The sequence below is a fragment of the Ranitomeya imitator genome, chromosome 4 (assembly GCF_032444005.1).
Source record: "Ranitomeya imitator isolate aRanImi1 chromosome 4, aRanImi1.pri, whole genome shotgun sequence".
In the NCBI taxonomy this organism is placed as follows: domain Eukaryota; kingdom Metazoa; phylum Chordata; class Amphibia; order Anura; family Dendrobatidae; genus Ranitomeya; species Ranitomeya imitator.
In genome coordinates, this window is record NC_091285.1 from 573,731,935 (window position 1) to 573,750,058 (window position 18,124).

General features: G+C 40.3%; 1 protein-coding gene across 1 annotated transcript in view; it reads right to left on the reverse strand.

Annotated features, from left to right (window-relative positions):
* CILP (cartilage intermediate layer protein) overlaps nucleotides 1-17,828 on the reverse strand; it is an 89,033-nt gene extending 71,205 nt beyond the window's left edge. The window contains exon 1 of the mRNA XM_069766353.1: nucleotides 17,770-17,828. The gene's annotated coding sequence lies outside the window, so the exon portion shown is untranslated. The remainder of the gene's footprint in view (nucleotides 1-17,769) is intronic.
* Between the last annotated feature and the right edge of the window lie 296 nt (nucleotides 17,829-18,124).

Sequence of the window (18,124 nt, forward strand, 5' to 3'; positions counted from 1 at the left end):
CCACAACCACCAGCAATAGTTCAGAAATACATCACTAGAACCCCATATCAGTACAGAAATACATCACCATGGCCACCAGCAGTAAAAAAAGAATCATCATCAGAACCACCAGCAGTACAGAAAAACATCCATATGCTCTTAATCAGTACAGAAACCCAGCATCAAAACCCTCATCAGTACAGGAATACATCACAAGAACCACCATCAGTACAGGAATGAATCACTTGGACCACCACCAGTACATGAATACATCACGAGGACCAGCATCAGTACATGGTACATCAATTGTAATGTCAGGTCAGACCCTACCCTCCTAGCTGTGCCCTTAGATTGTCCACCCATGCTACCCCCCACAGTACTCAGTCTCGATTCTGTGCCCACTCACACATTTTTCCCACCATACTATCTCCTCACACTATTCCCCTTAATAGCCTTCTCACACATTTTCCCCCTTACTCCTGTCTCCTCTAACATCCCTCCTACTAAGCATACTGTCTCCTCATATGTTTACCAATTTGCTCTCCATACTGCCTCCTCACATATCCCCTTGATTCCCCATACTATGTCGGCATCCATCCCATCACCCTCGGTCTCTATACTGTGTCTGCATGCTTTCTTCGCTTCGCTCCTCATACTGTGTCCACACCCATTCCCCTACTCACAATACTGTGCCTGCACCCACCCCTCCTTTGCTCCCCATTCTGTGTCTGCATATATTACCCCCTTCGCTCCTCATACTGTGCACACACCCATCCCCCACTCACCATACCGTGTCTGCACCCATGTACACCTCATACTGTTTCCTCATTCATTCCCCCATCTCACCCTTTGCTCCTCAATTTGTGTCATCAAGTTTGGCCCAGTTCCCCCCATCCCCATATTGTGTCCACACCCATCCCTTCCTCTTTCCCCAAACTGTTTACTCAAATCTTATTTCTTCTCCCCCCCAAACTGTGTCCTCAAATCTTATTCCTTCTCCAGCCCTCTTTACATTAAATCTTTGGTGGCTTCAGCTCCACTGGAGCAATAACCACCTTCGTTGTATGTACATCTGCTGCTTTGGCGAGTGAGTTCAGAAGCATGGTCACATGACCTGTACTTGTGTCTTCCATAACTGGCAGCTGGTGCACTGCACCTTCTCTGAGCCGGCTGTCATCTTGACAGTTGGCTCAGAGAACGTCCAACTCCTGGTCTGGGAGGCAGCAAAATGCAACCAAGGGGAAGACACAGCTGCATCGGGGGCCCAAAAAAGGTGCTCCCCTGCTGACTATGCCCAGGACAGATGGCTTGCCTGCCCCCCAGATACGCCTCTGGTCCGACAAGTGTCTTACACCTGTGTGTGCTCCTCGCCACAAATCCTACTCCAGTCCCTGTTGGTATAATATTTGTGGCATATCAAACGATGCCACTCACCATGAGTTTGTTGAGCAGCAGTCACAATGCCCCCATACCGATAACTTTGTTGGAGCTGGGCAAAAACGTTGGAGAATGCCAATAGTTACAAACTTTTAGCCTCGAGTTGTGCCAAAAATTATGTGCCTTTTTAAAGCTTTTTACCTTTAAAAGCGGTGATTAATCAGGCCCCTAATGTTGCCCTGTCTTCTCACATTGGAAGAATGTAAAAAACATTTAGTCTCGGACAGTTTTTACATAAATGAATGTGACCTGAACTTACTGAAAATTGTGGGAAAAGATTGACACATACAAACTGGAATACCTTTGATATTATATCATAAAGTAGTCAATGTTACCAATGTTTCTGAGTCCTGCTCAAATATCTCAGTGGGGAAAATGAGTGCTTTATGATTTAGGGACTATAGATGTGTGGAAAATAAATGCAGAAAATGTAAAACGTTCAGTAACAAACATATATAGAGGATACCTGTGCATGATATTTCCAAAGGACTATTGAATATTGGGCACGCTCATGCCATCCAACATCTTTTCTTTTGCCTATTTAGTTCTATGTCCTTTCCACACATATGGCGCTCAGATGATTTTTACATGATAATTATTCTATAATTGCAGTTTTTGTATTTATATACAGTAATGTGTAACATATGACTTGCACATATACTGTATACACACTTGCAGCTAGTTAGATATTTCTTGTCTAAGGGAACCTTGTCCACATATTAATGTGGGAAGCCTGGCATTCATTGAATGCATTGCACCATTGTCATGAAATGTGTTTGGATGACGTATTGCATCTCACATCTCAGGAGAGCGTGCACTATAGCATGTAGGGTCCTAACAGCTGCCTTTTATTCAGCATTGTCATGAGCCAGTTTGGAGTCTACGTGAAAAAATACTTTTTCCACTGAATCGTGTGCCAGTCCTTGTCCACATAATGCACATTTGTTGCGATTTTCACATAAGCTTTTTCAGGTCAGACCAGGAATGAATGCAGAAACAAACAAAAAGTCAGCACTGGGCTACTGTTATGTTACATTTATAATATTGTAATAAATGTCCAATGCAAATGCATCAAATGATCATTATTAATTGTATATGAAAATAGATTAAAATTTTTGCAGGATTATCATTGAAAGGGTTTTCCGACATTAGCATTTATTTTAATCCTAAATGTCTATTTAATGGTGAGGGTGGTTCTAGTTCTTGCTCACCTTTTTTTTCTTACAATGCGTACTAACAGTGCGCTCTCCTGTCAGCTTGTCACTTCCCATCAGAGCTGGAGAGGAAGCGCACTGTCACTTCTCATCATTAAAAAGAATATTGCGCAGCGACAAGATCCTACTAACCTTACGTCAGAATTGACAACCAACGTGTGCTAAATAAAGCAGGGATTGGCACAGCCCCCGAAATGAATGTCACAGATGATGCTTCGTTTCAGGGTGCAGCAGTAACCACAGCCTCTGCCCCCTGATGGCATCTATTTAAGTATCCCAGCATGTACTGTGGGTTCTTACAAGAAACATTATCAAACATGAAGTCGGTAAAAAAAAATAAAGCAGTTCGATAGCGTAGTGATGGGAATGATGGGGAACGATAACTTATTAATTAAAATAGGTTAAAAGATAGATTAGATTGCTACAATAAATGGACAGACATTTAGGATTAAAATAAATGATGGTTTTGGACCACCCATTTCAATGTATCATGCCACTTGTAGACATATTTACATTTACAATGCCGAGCTCCCAGTAGAGCCAATGATTTATAGTGATGATTGTCTAAAAAGTGCTCAGAACGAACTTCAAAATTGTTTCTGTAAACTGGACTTAAACAGATAATGAAAAATCTGCACACAGGCACCAGTTTAGTCCCAAATTTCAGTGCTGCTTCCCCGATGGTCCCCACTTATCTTCTATTTATGTTACATTGACTTATATATTCCATTTGACTGCTGCAGCCAATCTTTGGCCTTAGCAATGTATGGCATTAGACTTCTGAGGCCAGTGATTGGCTGCACGGGTCACATGGAGTATGCAGGTTGTAATGTCTGACAAGTAGAGCAAAAGAGCTTTGGGGAGTAATGAGGACTTTTGGGGAATAATAGGGGTTAGCATACCTTAGTTACAGGGAACCTGTCAACAAAAAAACCGCATGGGGTTAATCTGCTGGTTAGTAGCGTTACTAACCTGCCCAGTGCTCGCACTTACCAAAATGTTTCTGGGAGAAAATTAACTTTATTCCCTCCCCACAGAAATTCGGTTTTAGTGAAGGGGCCGGTGCCAGAGCTGCTGGTTCAGTCACCACTCAGAGAATACAGATTGGTGGCTGTAACTGAACCCTCAGCCCTGACTGAGACTTAGTCCCAATGCATATTCAGAGACTGTCAGTGTTGGGTGCGCAGTTACAGCTGCTGCTCTTTATTCTCAGGAAGGTGACTGAATCAGCGCATGCGCCACCCATGTGTTAACACATCCCACAATAGCTCTGAGCAGGTTTTTCACTGTGTCAGATGCAATTATACAGGTCTGATCTCCTGGTCTAACCTACTGCATGAGTCAGTGTGAGGAGAGGGGCTGTACAGCTGAGTATAGCTGTGTCACATTACAAATCTCTCCTCCCTTCATAGTATTATAATCTCTGCTGTACTGTTGTGTTCAACTTGTAATCACTTTACAATGAGATCAGTGCAGCCTGTCATTACATCTCACACAGGAGTAGCCCAGGCAGGAAGGTTACTCCTGTGTGAGACATAATGACAGTTCTGATATCACCGAAGAGTGACTACAGGTTGCAGGGAGAAGAGCAGACATAAATACTGACACATCTCCAGAAATGCAGTGAGAAATCTGCTGTGAGATTTAGGACGTTTTCATCTTTACTCTGAGTGTTGCTGACAGCTTAAAATGTGGTGCCTAGAACTGGACACAGTATTCCAAATGAAGTCTGACCAAGGAGGAGTAGAGTGGGATAATTACTTAATTGGATATATACTCTATGCTTCTCTTAACCCCCTTTATGACATTGGACGTAATATTCCATCCTTGTGCCCTGGGCCTATTTGACCAGGGATGGAGTATTATGTCTGAGCAATCGCCCGCGCAAACAGGGTGCTGTGCGGGCGATCGCCGCCAGGTGTCAGCTGATTCTGACTGCTGACACTCAACACTAAGTGCCATGAGCGGTCACAGACCACTCCCAGAACTTTAATACCCCAAATCATTTCGGAAGCCGACAGAGGGCTGACAGTCCCTGTGCCTTTGGATCGGATCGGAGATCCTGAGGCGTGAAGTGGGGTCCTGATCATTGCCACGGTGACCCAACGTCGTCATGATGACATCCGGCTCACCAGACCTAGAAAACTTGCTGATCATGCCTAGTGCATGATGAGCAAGTTTGTCTGTCAGGGCTGACAGTTTCTGCAGCTTGGGAATGCTGCTTCAACTCCATGCTGTAGAAGTGATCAGCCTGCAAAAAGTGATTGACTCATAGCAGGACGAAATAAAAAAGTAAATAATTTTTTTTACATAAACTCAAAAGATAATGTATTGCTAAATGCTGTAAATATTTGAATAAAAAATGAATAAATAAAAGTACACGTATTTGCTATCACCGCGTCCACAATGATCCGACCTATTAAACTGTCCCACTAGTTAACCCCTTTAGTCAACACCATAAAAAAAATAAAGAACAAGTCAAAAAACAATGCATTATCATAACACCACCGAACAAAAACTGGAAGTAAACCTGATCAAAAAGACGAATATGAATAAACATGGTACCGCTGAAAACTTCATTTTGGCCCGCAAAAAACAAGTCATCATACAGCTCCATCAGTGGAAAAATAAAAAAGAAGTTATAACTCTCACAATAAAGCACTGCAATAATATATTTTTTCTATAAAATAGTTTTTATTGTGTAAAAGCTCCAAAACATAATAAAAGATATAAATGAGGTATCGCTGTAATTGTACTAACCAGAAAAATAAAACTGCCTTATCAATTTTACCACACATGGAACGGCATAACCCAAAGAGATTCTTGAATTGCTGTTTTCGTTCTGTCTCACAAAAATCGCAATAGAAAGTGATCAAAAAATGTTGTGTGGCCGAAAATGGTACTAATAAAAACGTCAACTCATCCTACAAAAAACAAGCCATCACATGACTCTGTGGGCCAAAATATGGAAAAATTATAGTTCTCAAAATGTGGTGATGCAAAAACTATTTTTTGCAATAAAAAGCGTCTTTTAGTGTGTGACAGCAGCTAAACATAAAAACCCGATATAAATCTGAAATCGCTGTAATCGTAGTGACCCGAAGAGTAAAGTTGCCTAATCACTTATACTGCACAAGGAATGGCATACAAATTAATAAAACCGATTCTTCACCTACTGTTCATTTTTTCATTCTACCTCACAAGGATCACAATAAGGCTCGGCGCACATTTATCCTGCGCTCTGCGTTGAGAGCTTACACCGGGGTTTACGTGTAAATTTCTGAAACACTTGATTCAGACACAACCTCTAGAGGAAGATTCCCTATAATGAGGCAGATGGAGGCACTGTGGATGCCATTTGGCCTATGACCCAGCGGTGTTCATCTTTTTAGGTGTGCATAAAAGTGCCATTGGCCACAGTTTTGTGCACTTCTGAAAAAAAGGACACAGCTGAACAGAGGCCAGGCATAGTTCAGAGTAACTCTGCTGCCTCATTATAGTGAATCGATCCCTCTGGGGTTTTATCTGTCACGTCACTCAGAGTTTTAGATGGAAACCCCAAAGTAAGTGCTCTGAGTAGAGAGCTAGATAAATGTGATACCAAATGTTATGTAAAATGTTCCCAGTAAAAGCTTCAACTCAATTCACAAAAAAAGCAATTCCTCACTCAGATCCGTTATCTGTTAATGGAAATATAGGGGGCTTCTATGTTACTGGTAATACAAAGGCTCTGGAAAAGCAAAATGGCTCCTCACAAGCCAAAAGAAATTCAGCAAATTCTGTGCTCCCAAATCTAAATGCCCCACTCCCTTCTGAGCCCCACAATGTAAGTAAACCACAGATAGTGTCCACATTTGGCATTTCTAAAGTGAAGAGAGCCCACCTAACTTACGAGTGCATGCCTCCAGAAGCATAGGCTGGGCATAACGTACTGGTGATTGCAATATACTGGTCACTACAGCAGCAGTTTGCTATTTTCACTTGGCAACATTCATTGCTGCTTGTTTCTAGAAAATACCCATGGAGTCAAAATCAGCACTACAAATGTAGATAAATTCCCAAAGAGGTATAATTTCCAAAATGGGGTCACTTAAGGAGGGATTCTGCTCTAGTAATTAGGGGCTCTGTATATGGAGTCCACAAACTCTTCTAGGAAACTCTGCGCTCCAGGAAGCAAATAGCGCTCCGTTCCTCCTAAGTCTCTTCGTATGGCTAAGTAGTACTGCACAGCCATATATGGGGTATTGCTACTTTCAGTAAAAATTGTGGGACAAATTTTGGCACTATTTTTACCCACTTCTTGTGTGAAAATGTAAAGTCTGGGACTAAATTTTGATGGTAAAAATGTAGTTATTTTTTCTTCACTGCCCAATGGTATAAAATTCTGTGACAGACCCGTGGTGTCAATATGATCAAGCACCCCTAGATAAATTTATTGAGAGGTGTAGTTTGTAAAATGATGCCACTTATGGGGTTCTGGCACCTCATGGGCTGTCCCTTTTGGTCATGGTACGTGCAAACTATAACAGTAAAATCTGGCACTCCTTGCCTTCTGAGCATTGCGCCGTGCCTGAAAAATAAAATACTTCACAATTACATATAGGGTATTGGCGCACTCTAGAAAAAATTGACCTCAGTTTGTTGTAAAAAACTTCCTATTAGTCCTTAGAAAAATTAAAAACTTGGGGCTAGAACAACATTTTTGTGAGGAAAATGGGATTTTATTATTTTCATGGCTTGACGTTATAAACTTTTGTGAAGCACCTGGGGGTTCAAGGTTAAATACATTCCTTGAGGGGTCTATTTTTCGAAATGGGTCACTTGTGGGGGGGGTTCCACTGTTTAGGCACATCAGGAGCTCTCCAAATGGGACAGGATGTCTGCTAATAACTCCAGAAAATTTTATATTCAAAAAGTCAAATGATGCTCCTTCCCTTCTGAGCCCTGCTGTGCGCCCAAACAGTTGTTTTCTCCCTCAAACTGTCTTTTGAAAATGCAATATTTTGTGCTGAAAACATTTGTTGGAAAAATTAGATATTTTTTATTTTTACGGCCCAACATTATAAACTTTTTTGAAGCACCTGAGTGTTCAATATGCTCACCACAGATCTATATCAGTTCCTGGAGGGGTCTAGTTTCCAAAATGGTGTCACCTGTGGGGGATTTTCACTGTATAGGCACATCAGATGTTCTCCAAACTCAACACGGTGTTCACCAATTGTGTTGCAGTAAATTTTGCGTTCAAAATGTCAAATGGTGCTCCTTCCCTTCCGAGCGCAGCTGTGCGCCCAAACAGTGGTTTTCTCCCTCTCGTGGGGTATTAGCATACTCAGGAAAAATTGCACTAATTGCAATTTTGGGATCCATTTTTTCCTGTTACCCTTGTCAAAATAAAACATTTGCGATCTGATGTACAATTTTTGGGAAAAAAAAAAGTTAAATGTTCTTTTAGTTCCACATTCCTAAAATTCATGTGAAATACCTGAAGGGTTAATAAACTTCTTGAATGTGGTTTTGAGTGTCACTTTTAGGTATCTTCTATCATATTGAACCCTCAAAGTGACTTCAAATGTGATGTGGTCCCTAAATAAAAAATGGTGTTGTAAAAATGAGAAATCGCTGGTCAACTTTTAACCCTTATAACTTCCTAACAAAAAAAATTTGGTTCCAAAACTGTGCTGATGTACAGTAGATGTGGTAAATATTACTTATTAAGTATTTTTGTCACATACAGCTCTGGCAAAAATTAAGAGACCACCACATCAAAACCCTGTCATGGGCAGCCAAATCTCCAGACCTGAACCCTATTGAAAACCTCTGGAATGTAATCAAGAGGATAATGGATAATCACAAGCCATCAAACAAAGAGGAACTACTTAATTTGTTGTGCCAGAAGCAGTGTGAAAGACTGGTGGAAAGCATTGCAAGACGCATGAAAGCTGTGATTAAAAATCATGGTTATTCCACAAAATATTGGTTTCTGAACTCTTCCTGAGTTAAAACATTAGTATTGATGTTTCTAAATAAGTATGAATTTGTTTCTTTGCATTATTTGAGGTCTGAAAGCCCTGTTTTTTTTTTAGAATTTTGACAATTTTCGTTGTCAGAAAAAAATACAAAAATGATTGCTTGGAAATTCGGAGACATGTTGTCAGAAGTTTATAGAGTAAAATAGCAATTTACATTTTACTCACAAATCTACTATATAATTGTCTAAGGGTCACTTCCATCTTTCTGTCTGTCTTTCTGTCTGTCTTTCTGTCACGGAAATCCCAAGTCGCTGATTGGTCGCGGCCAGCTGGCCGCGACCAATCAGCGACGGGCACAGTCTGGCCGCAAAATGGCCGCTCCCTACTCCCCTGCACTCAGTGCCCCCTCCATACTCCCCCCAGTCAGCGCCCGCCACCCACATAGCATTGTAGCAGTCCATAAAACCGACTGCGTTACACAGAGGGATAACGTGGTGTAACGCAGTCTGTTAATGCTGCTATTAACCCTATGTGACAAACTTTTTACTATTGATGCTGCCTATGCAGCAGCATCAATAGTAAAAAGATCTAATGTTAAAAATAATAAAATAATAAAAAATCATGTTATTTTCACCTTCTGGCGCCTTTCCCGTTCCTCGTGACGCCATGCATTGCGGTCTCGCGAGATGATGATGTAGCACTATCGCAAGACTGCTGCGTCATCATCTCGTGACACCGCAATGCATTCTTGGGACGGAGCGTCACGAGGAGCATCCCTAAACGCATGGATCCGGGGGCTGCCGAAGGGTGAGTATATAACTATTTTTTATTAAAAAAATTTTTTAACGGGGATATGGTGCCCACACTGCTATATAGTACTTGGGCTGTGTTATATACTGCATGGCTGCTATATACTATGTGGGCAGTGTTATATACTACGTGGGCTGTGCTATATATTATGTGGGCAGTGTTATATACTACGTGGGCAGTGTTATATACTGCGTGGGCAGTGTTATATACTACGTGGGCAGTGTTATATACTATGTGGGCTGTGTTATAAACTACGTGGGCAGTGTTTTATACTGTGTGGGCTGTGTTATATACTACGTGGGCAGTGTTATATACTACGTGGGCAGTGTTATATACTACACGGCTGTGCTATATACTATGTGGGCAGTGTTATATACTAAGTGGCTGCTATATACTACGTGGCTATGCTATATACTATGTGGCTGTGCTATATACTACGTGGCTGTCTGTGTTACATGGGCTGTGTCATATACTGCGTGGGCTGTGCTATATACTGTGTGGGCTGTGCTATATACTGTGTGGGCTGTGCTATATACTGCATGGGCTGTGTTATATACTACATGGCTGTGCTATATACTACGTGGCTCCTATATACTACATGGCCTACATGGCTGTGTTATATACTATGGGGATGCTATATATTACGTGGGCTGTGTTATATACTACATGGCTGTGTTATATACTACGTGGCTGCTATATGCTATGTGGCTGTGCTATATACTACGTGGCTGTGCTATATACTATGTGGGCTGTGTTATATGCTACGTGGCTGTGCTATATACTACATGGCTGTGCTATAAACTACGTGGGCTGTGTTATATACTACGTGGCTGCTATATACTACATGGCTCCTATATACTACATGGCTGTGCTATATTGTACATGGCTGTCTGTGTTACGTGGGCTGTGCTATATACTATGTGGCTGCTATATACATACATACATATTCTAGAATACCCGATGCGTTAGAATCGGGCCATTATCTAGTATACCTATAAAGAGAAAAATCAGACAAGCTGAACATTTTGCAGTGGTCTCTTAATTTTTGCCAGAGCTGAACAGTATGGAGCATCATATGGGGCCATTATACAGTATGGAGCATTGTGTGAGGCCATTATACAGTATGGAGCTCTGTGTGGGGCCATTATACGGTATGGAGCTCTGTGTGGGGCCATTATACAGTATGGAGCTCTGTGTGGGGCCATTATACAGTATGGAGCTCTGTGTGGGGCCATTATACGGTATGGAGCTCTGTGTGGGGCCATTATACAGTATGGAGCACTATGTGGGGACATTTTATAGTATGAGGCATTGGGTGGGGCCATTATACTGCATGAAGCACTATGTGGGGCCCATTACACTTTATGGAGGACTATGTGGGGGCCATTAATCTGTATGGACGACTATGTGGAGCCATTGTACTTTATGGAGATCTATGTGGAGCCATTGTACTGTATGGAGGACATCCTGTGCCCGTTATACTGTGTGGAGGGCTGTGTGGGGTTACAGTTGGAGATTCATACTGTGATGGGGATCTCAATTCTTTGTTAGGGGAACTGAGGGAGGGGGCTACAGTGTAGTCATCAGACTGTGCATGTGGAGGAGTTAACTGTGGGGGTATCATACTGTGTTTGGAAGCACTTTTGTTTGTATCATACTTTATAATCTGTTTTATTCAAGGTTTTTTTAATCCTTTATTAATACATATTTAAATTAGGCCAATGGGCCATATGCTTTTTACTGTTGTTACCCTTCGTGAGGCTGAGTAGGTACAATTGTAACTATTCCGTTTTAAAATTGCAATAACATTTTTTTTCGAAAAGCCGTAGAGGGCTGAAATTTCGTGACATCTCTGCAGTTTTGGTCCAGAATATATTGGCCAAGTTTCAATAAAATATATATGAAGGTACAATTGTACCTCTGCAGCCTGTTAACGTTGTAAAATTATGCAGCCTGACGAAGGTTACATAACATATTATATTATTCCACTATAATTCCAAAAGTTAATTGTTTTATTTGATAAGCAAAACTTTCTCAATTGTAGAATTTTTTTTTCACAAATATCAAGGTTGGCCTGCTACTTTCTGCAAGCTTTTAACTTAGGCCCTCTGTGAATTTGATATCCCTGCCTTAAAGGATTTGATCTCATTATGATAAAGGGTTGCAGCTGGAAATAAGTTGTAAAAACAAACAACTTTGAAATTTTACTTTTGATTAAAAATCCTTTGCATTTTCAAGAACAGACCTTCACTACAATTGGTGGCTAGTATCTTAGGCTTGGAGTGCAGCGCTAAGGCTACGTTCACATTAGCGTTTCCCGACGCAGCGTCGGGAAACGCAGCGGCGACGCATGCATCATGCGCCCCTATATTTAACATGGGGGACGCATGGACATGCGTTGTGCTGCGTTGTGCGACGCATGCATTCCCTTCGCCGCAAGCGTCGGGCGCAGAAAATGCAACAAGTTGCATTTTTCTTGCGTCCAAATTTCGGCAAAAACGATGCATGCGTCGCAAAACGCAGCGTTTTTGCGTGCGTTTTGGTGCATTTTTATTTGCGCTGTGCGTTGCGTCGCCGACGCAGCGGCGCACAACGCAAATGTGAACGTAGCCTAACAAACTCTTTGATATTGACTCTATAGCACGCTAATGTACGAGTTGTCTTTCTAATCTAAAACCTCAGGATTCAGGGCACTTTGTGAAAAATAAGTGGGTTTTGGATTGTGGTTTGGGCACTTGGTCTCTAAAAGGTTCACCATCACTGCTATATGGAGACAATTATATTTGGAGGGCTATGCGGGGCTCATTATAGTATTTCAAGGGCTATTTGGGAGCCTTTATACTTCATGCAGGGCTATGTGGGAAACATTATAATGTATTCAAGCAATTATACAGTGTGAAGGTTTGTGTGGGTCCATCATAATGTGTGGAGGGCTGTGGGAAACATTATACAATGTGATGAGGTTTGAGGCCATTATACTGTATGGAGGGATGTGTGGAGGTTACAGATGGAATATAATACTGTCTTGGGGTCACAATACTGTGTCTGTGGATGGTATTGTGGAGGAATTCATTGTTGGTTCTATTTGTGTTTGTGGGGTACTTTTGTTGGTATCATACTTTATGGGTGCATTGAAGGGGGAATCTAGGGCTTCAGTAGTAAGAAAACTACTTTGTAAAGAGTGCAAAGTTGTGAATTATGCTCTTCTGTGACTCCGCCAAATATATATTCTTTTTGGGGGGTGGAAGGTGGGGGGAAAATAGAACTTCTGCATGCAGATTACATGGCGAGGAGCTGCAGATTATGCACCTGAAGAGCACATACATCCTGAAGAGCACATGGTGAGGCCTTGAATCTGGTGGCCTGTGTGTTGGACGGTTCCAAGTAGGGACGGACGTCCTGAACAGCACAGAGAGGCCGTATGTGCAGAGTTTGTGATGGCACTGCGTTGGGGAAGTTACCTTTTCTTCTGCGGGTCTGGACTGTTGTGGGTGCCCTGGTCACAAGGATGGTGATCCCAGTAAGACAGCTTCCCCAAGAGAGAGGACTGACAGGAGGTCAGTGTATGGAGCAGGAGCTCGAGGGACGTAACCCAGAGATGTGTGTACTGACGAGGGTCAATTAATGAACTGTGCGGTCACCCATGGTAACTGGACGGAGTAAGGTCCAGCATGTTTAGTGACCGCAACTTAATGTCATGTTCCATTACAGTGTGTAATGGACTATTTGTTGCACGGTTTCTCACTGTATAATAAACCACATAGACTGTTTAAAGTGGAAAGTGTTCCTGTGTGCCTTAAATCTTGCTGCCAAGTGAATATTCCCCAACCCAATAGTGATTGCTGCATTACCCCATGTAAAGGTAATGCTGGATTTGTCTTTGAAAGGGCGGTGAAATCCTTTTGCCAGATTGCCTTTAAGTAAGCCAACTTAAGGCCGCCTACAGTTGTGCTCAAAAGTTTACATACCCCAGCAGAATTTTTGCTTTCTCTGCCTTTTTTCAGAGTATATGAATTATAACACCAAAACTATTTCTCCACTCATGTTAAGCGGTTTGTTGAAGCCATTTATTGTCAAACTACTGTGTTTTCTCTTTTTAAATCATAATAACAACCCAAAACATCTAAATGACCCTGCTGAAAAGTTCACATACCTCATTTCTTAATACCGTGTATTGCCCCCTCTAACATCAATGACAGCTTGAAGTCTTTTGTGGTAGTTGTGGATGAGGTTCTGTATTTTCTAACATGGTAAAGCTACACACTCTTCTTTGAAAAAAGCCTCCAGTTCCTCTAAATTCCTGGGCTGTCTAGCATGAACTGCACGCTTGAGATCTCTCCAGAGTGGCTCAATGATATTGAGGTCAGGAGACTGAGATGGCCACCCCAGAACCATCATTTTGTTCTCCTGTAGTCAATGACAGACCAACTTGGCCTTGTGATTTGGATCGTTGTCATGTTGGAACGTCCAAGTACGTCCCATGCCCAGCTTCCGTGCTGATAAGTGCAAATTTGCCTCCAGTATTTGCTGATAACATGCTGCATTCATCTTTCCTTCAACTTTGCCAAGTTACGTGTGCCTTTGCAGCTAACACATCCCCAAAACATCAGCAATCCCCCTCCATGCTTTACAGTAGGAATGGTGTTCCTTTCATCATAGGCCTTATTGACCTCTCTCCAAATGTAACGTTTATGGTTGTGGCAAAAAAGTTCAATTTTGGTCTCATCACTCCAAATTACCTTGCTCCAGAAGGTTTGAGGCTTGTCTCTGTGCTGTTTTGCATATTATAGGCGAGATACTTTGTGGCATTTTCACAGTAATGGCTTTCTTCTGGCGACTCGACCATGCAGCCCAGTTCTCTTCAAGTGCCTCCTTATTGTGCATCATGAAACAGCCACACTGCTAGTTTTCAGAGAGTCCTATATTTCAGCTGATTTCATTTATGTTTTTTTTTTTTGCATCCAGAACAATTTTCCTGGAAGTTGTGGATGTCATTTTTGTTGGTCTACCTGACTGTAGTTTTGTTTTTACAGAGCCCCTAATTTTTCATTTGATAATCACAGTTTGAACCCTGCTGACTGGCATTATCAATTCCTTGGTTATCTTTTTGTATCCTTTTCCTGTTTTATACAGTTCAACTACCTTTTCCCATAGATCCATTGACAATTCTTTTGTTTTCCCCATGACTCTCAATCCAGAAACGTCAGTGGCTGGATGAAAGATGCAAGAGTCTGTTTGGATCCCAGAAACTCATTCAGCTTTTATGCAGACACTTATTACAAGCAAACAGGTCACAGATAAGGATGTTACCTTTAGTAGCCATTCAAACCCATTTGTGTCAACTTTTGTGCATATCATCAGGCCAAAATCACCAGGGTATGTGAACTTTTGATCAAGGTCATTTGGATGTTTTGGACTGTTATTATGATTTGAAAAAAGAAAACACAGCAGTTTGACAATAAATGGCTTCACCCAATCACTAACCATAAATGGAGAAAAAGTTTTGGGGCTATCATTCATACTCTCTGAAAAAAGGCCAAGAAAGCAAAATTTCTGCCGGGGTATGTAAACTTTTGAGCACAACTGTATGTGCTGTGCCTTATATTGTATGTCAGCAAAATTCACACAATTTTAATACATGTGGCAGCGATACTCATTTTCCAAAGAATAAAGCAATCCATTATAAAGAACTATAACCAAATGAGGTGTCTAATATAATTCCAGGTCTGTGTGCTTTAGGCATTTTTACACACACAAAACATAAGGCTAGAAGGATTAAATTAAAACGACCAATACCAACTAAAGATACAGCTAAAGCAACATTCCAAGTATTCTACACCGCACTATCGTGTTCATTATGTTTTATTACATTGAACATACCATAAGGATTGCATTGGTCAAAAACTGGGAAGCAAATGTAATGTTTCTAAGATACTACAAAGTTGCCCTTAGCCAAAAGTGGTATAGTATATACAGTATGAAGTTCTGTATGGCAGAGCACATATAGAATCGAGACATTTGTATTGGTAAAATTACTTTACATACACCATAACCTATAACCAAATAATTTACAGAGGCGATATTGGGCTGAAATTCAATAAAACCACCGGGGAATGTGATGCTGATCAGACTCCATCTATACAGAATATGTGTAAACTGCCTTTTAATTATCTTGTAAACTTTGATGTTATTATTGTATAAACTGGACATAATTTATAATATTTAATAGGAAATTTGTCAAACAACTCAAGAGCCTAGTGACTTGTAATTGACGCCCAAACCAATATAAATGAGGTTGTCTTCTGCTTAGACCATTATTCTATCTCAACCTGGGGCCCAGAAATTTCAAGACAGTTTAAAAAAATGATTTACTATTTTGCCCTGTCCATAAAAAAAAGTTAAGGCGTGATTTTTTTTGGAGGCTGGAGAAACTTATACCGATGATTTTGACTGTAATTATCATCATTTTCCAATTTACGCAGCTAATGTCTTGATATCAGAATTATAAGATATGGACATGTATAATTTATAATCTCAATGTTTTATTATGGTTTTATAATGTGTTAGTAAAAAATATTGTCCGTCCATAATTTTTTGATAAGCTGTCAAGTCACGTTGGAAATCCTGCTGGGGCCAACAGATGGTTTTACTAGTATAATAACCCTGTACACTTCTAGTCTTTCTTCAGCGTGAGGCAGGCAGTGGATAATTCATACAATATATTTTGTCTGCTCAGTTACCTGTAAGCAATTACCTGTCATAGAAAACTACAATCTTCTGTACATGACTGTAGAAGGTCATTCATTTTTTGGGGACCAATCAGCCACATTTTGAACTTCTACAGCTACTCCATTGTTGCGTAGACAGTGGCTCAGATAAGGAAATTTTGTGAAATTCCTACTTTGCATTTGACTTTGTTAAAAGCCAAACTCAAATGTTCAGCCACACAGAATAAGTAATCCAATTTTAGCTTTTACTTCTAGTTTAAGACCACTTAGGTCACGCAAACACCTGTCATACTGCTCTTTCCGTGCTCTGATGTACGAGTCCTGTACCACGCACCATTCACAGTGCTGAGTAAACATAGTAACACACTGTCTATACATTTTAGCATAAATTAGTTTTTAGACCAAAAGCCAAATTGGTTATTAAGTTTTCATAGCAATTAGGATCCATAAAGTTCTTTTTAACCATGGTACACGACATATTAACCCACCCTGTGCCCTGAGTATGGCTAGTGTTGATCACTTAGTGAGAATATCCAAAATCAGCACATTATTTGATAGGTATTCTTGACTCATCTGCCTTCTTCATTATGTTTAGAGGTAAAATTAAGAGCTGTATTACAAAAAAATCAATATCGAAAATTGGGAAATTGACATAATGAATACATTTCACTGCTGCCCTGAATGTATATCATACATGACATAGTATACCGGGGACATCCAGACGATGACCAAAATGTCCTGTCATCATGCCAGGGAGTATGTATCCATCATGTGGGACACAACTAAGACACATAGCTCTCACCAGGCACAAATAAACTGGAAAGAATTTCTAAACTTAAGAATAAATATGGTTTATACGACATGGTAGTAAAGCGGCTCAAACTTTGCAAGTCAAAACTAAATCCCTGAGCGTAGTTTGCAGGAAGGGGTTACTTCACACTGTTATCTATGCGGAGATATATATATATATATATATATATATATATATATATAAACTAGTTGGCATGAAAAGCAAATAAACACAGACCATGGATCCATGGATTTTACATACAAAGTATTAAAACTTTCAACCTGTTTAGAAATTTTCCAAAGGCTTAAACCATATTAAATGATACTTTAGGAACAAATACTATCACCAATTACAAAGACCTATGAACAGATGCAATGTGAATTCTTTGAAATAAATAGTTGTCTAAGACATTTAGTTAAGTGTTACAAAAATATGTATAAAAAATCATATTAAACTAATACATAACAGGGTAACTATATAACATTTCTAATAGACTCTAACTAATATATCTGGGAAGATATTTTTCAGTTTTAAGACTATTATATATTTGTAAAATGTTGCATAAAATCTAAAAATATTAATAATAATACTACAATAAACTTTTAATAATGCCCAAAATAATAAAAAAATATACTATTTGCAGATCTATCTATCTATCTATCTATCTATCTATCTATCTATCTATCTATCTATCTATCTATCTATCTATCTATCTATCTATCTATCTATCCTAATATACGGTATGTGTATTTAATATTTAAACCTTTTTTAATACCTGAGATGCGTTGCCCTATTTTTCTGTCTATGACATAAATGCGGTATTGTCAGATATTTATTCTTACCAAAGTTGCTTGTGCTTCCAGTTGTCCTGCAGAGCTGCGTTTCTCCTCCTGAGCGGTGTGGGGGTCTTTTTATATAGCAGCTCAGCTAACAGCTCGGGAGTGGCTGTCAGCCACAGGACACAGAGAAAACCAGATCTTAAAAAGCATAGAAATCACATAGGGATTCCAAAAGCGGTATAGAGCAATCTCATGCCATCAGGCAGGACGGGGAACACTAAGTACTATAGCTCAAAAGGCAAATTATAGTCTTAAAAAAAAAATCCGAGACGTATTTACATGTGGTCTAGGCACTTGGATACCATTCACGCCATTTTTTTCTACTGTCTCTTTTTTCAAGATTCTCAAAGCTCAGTTC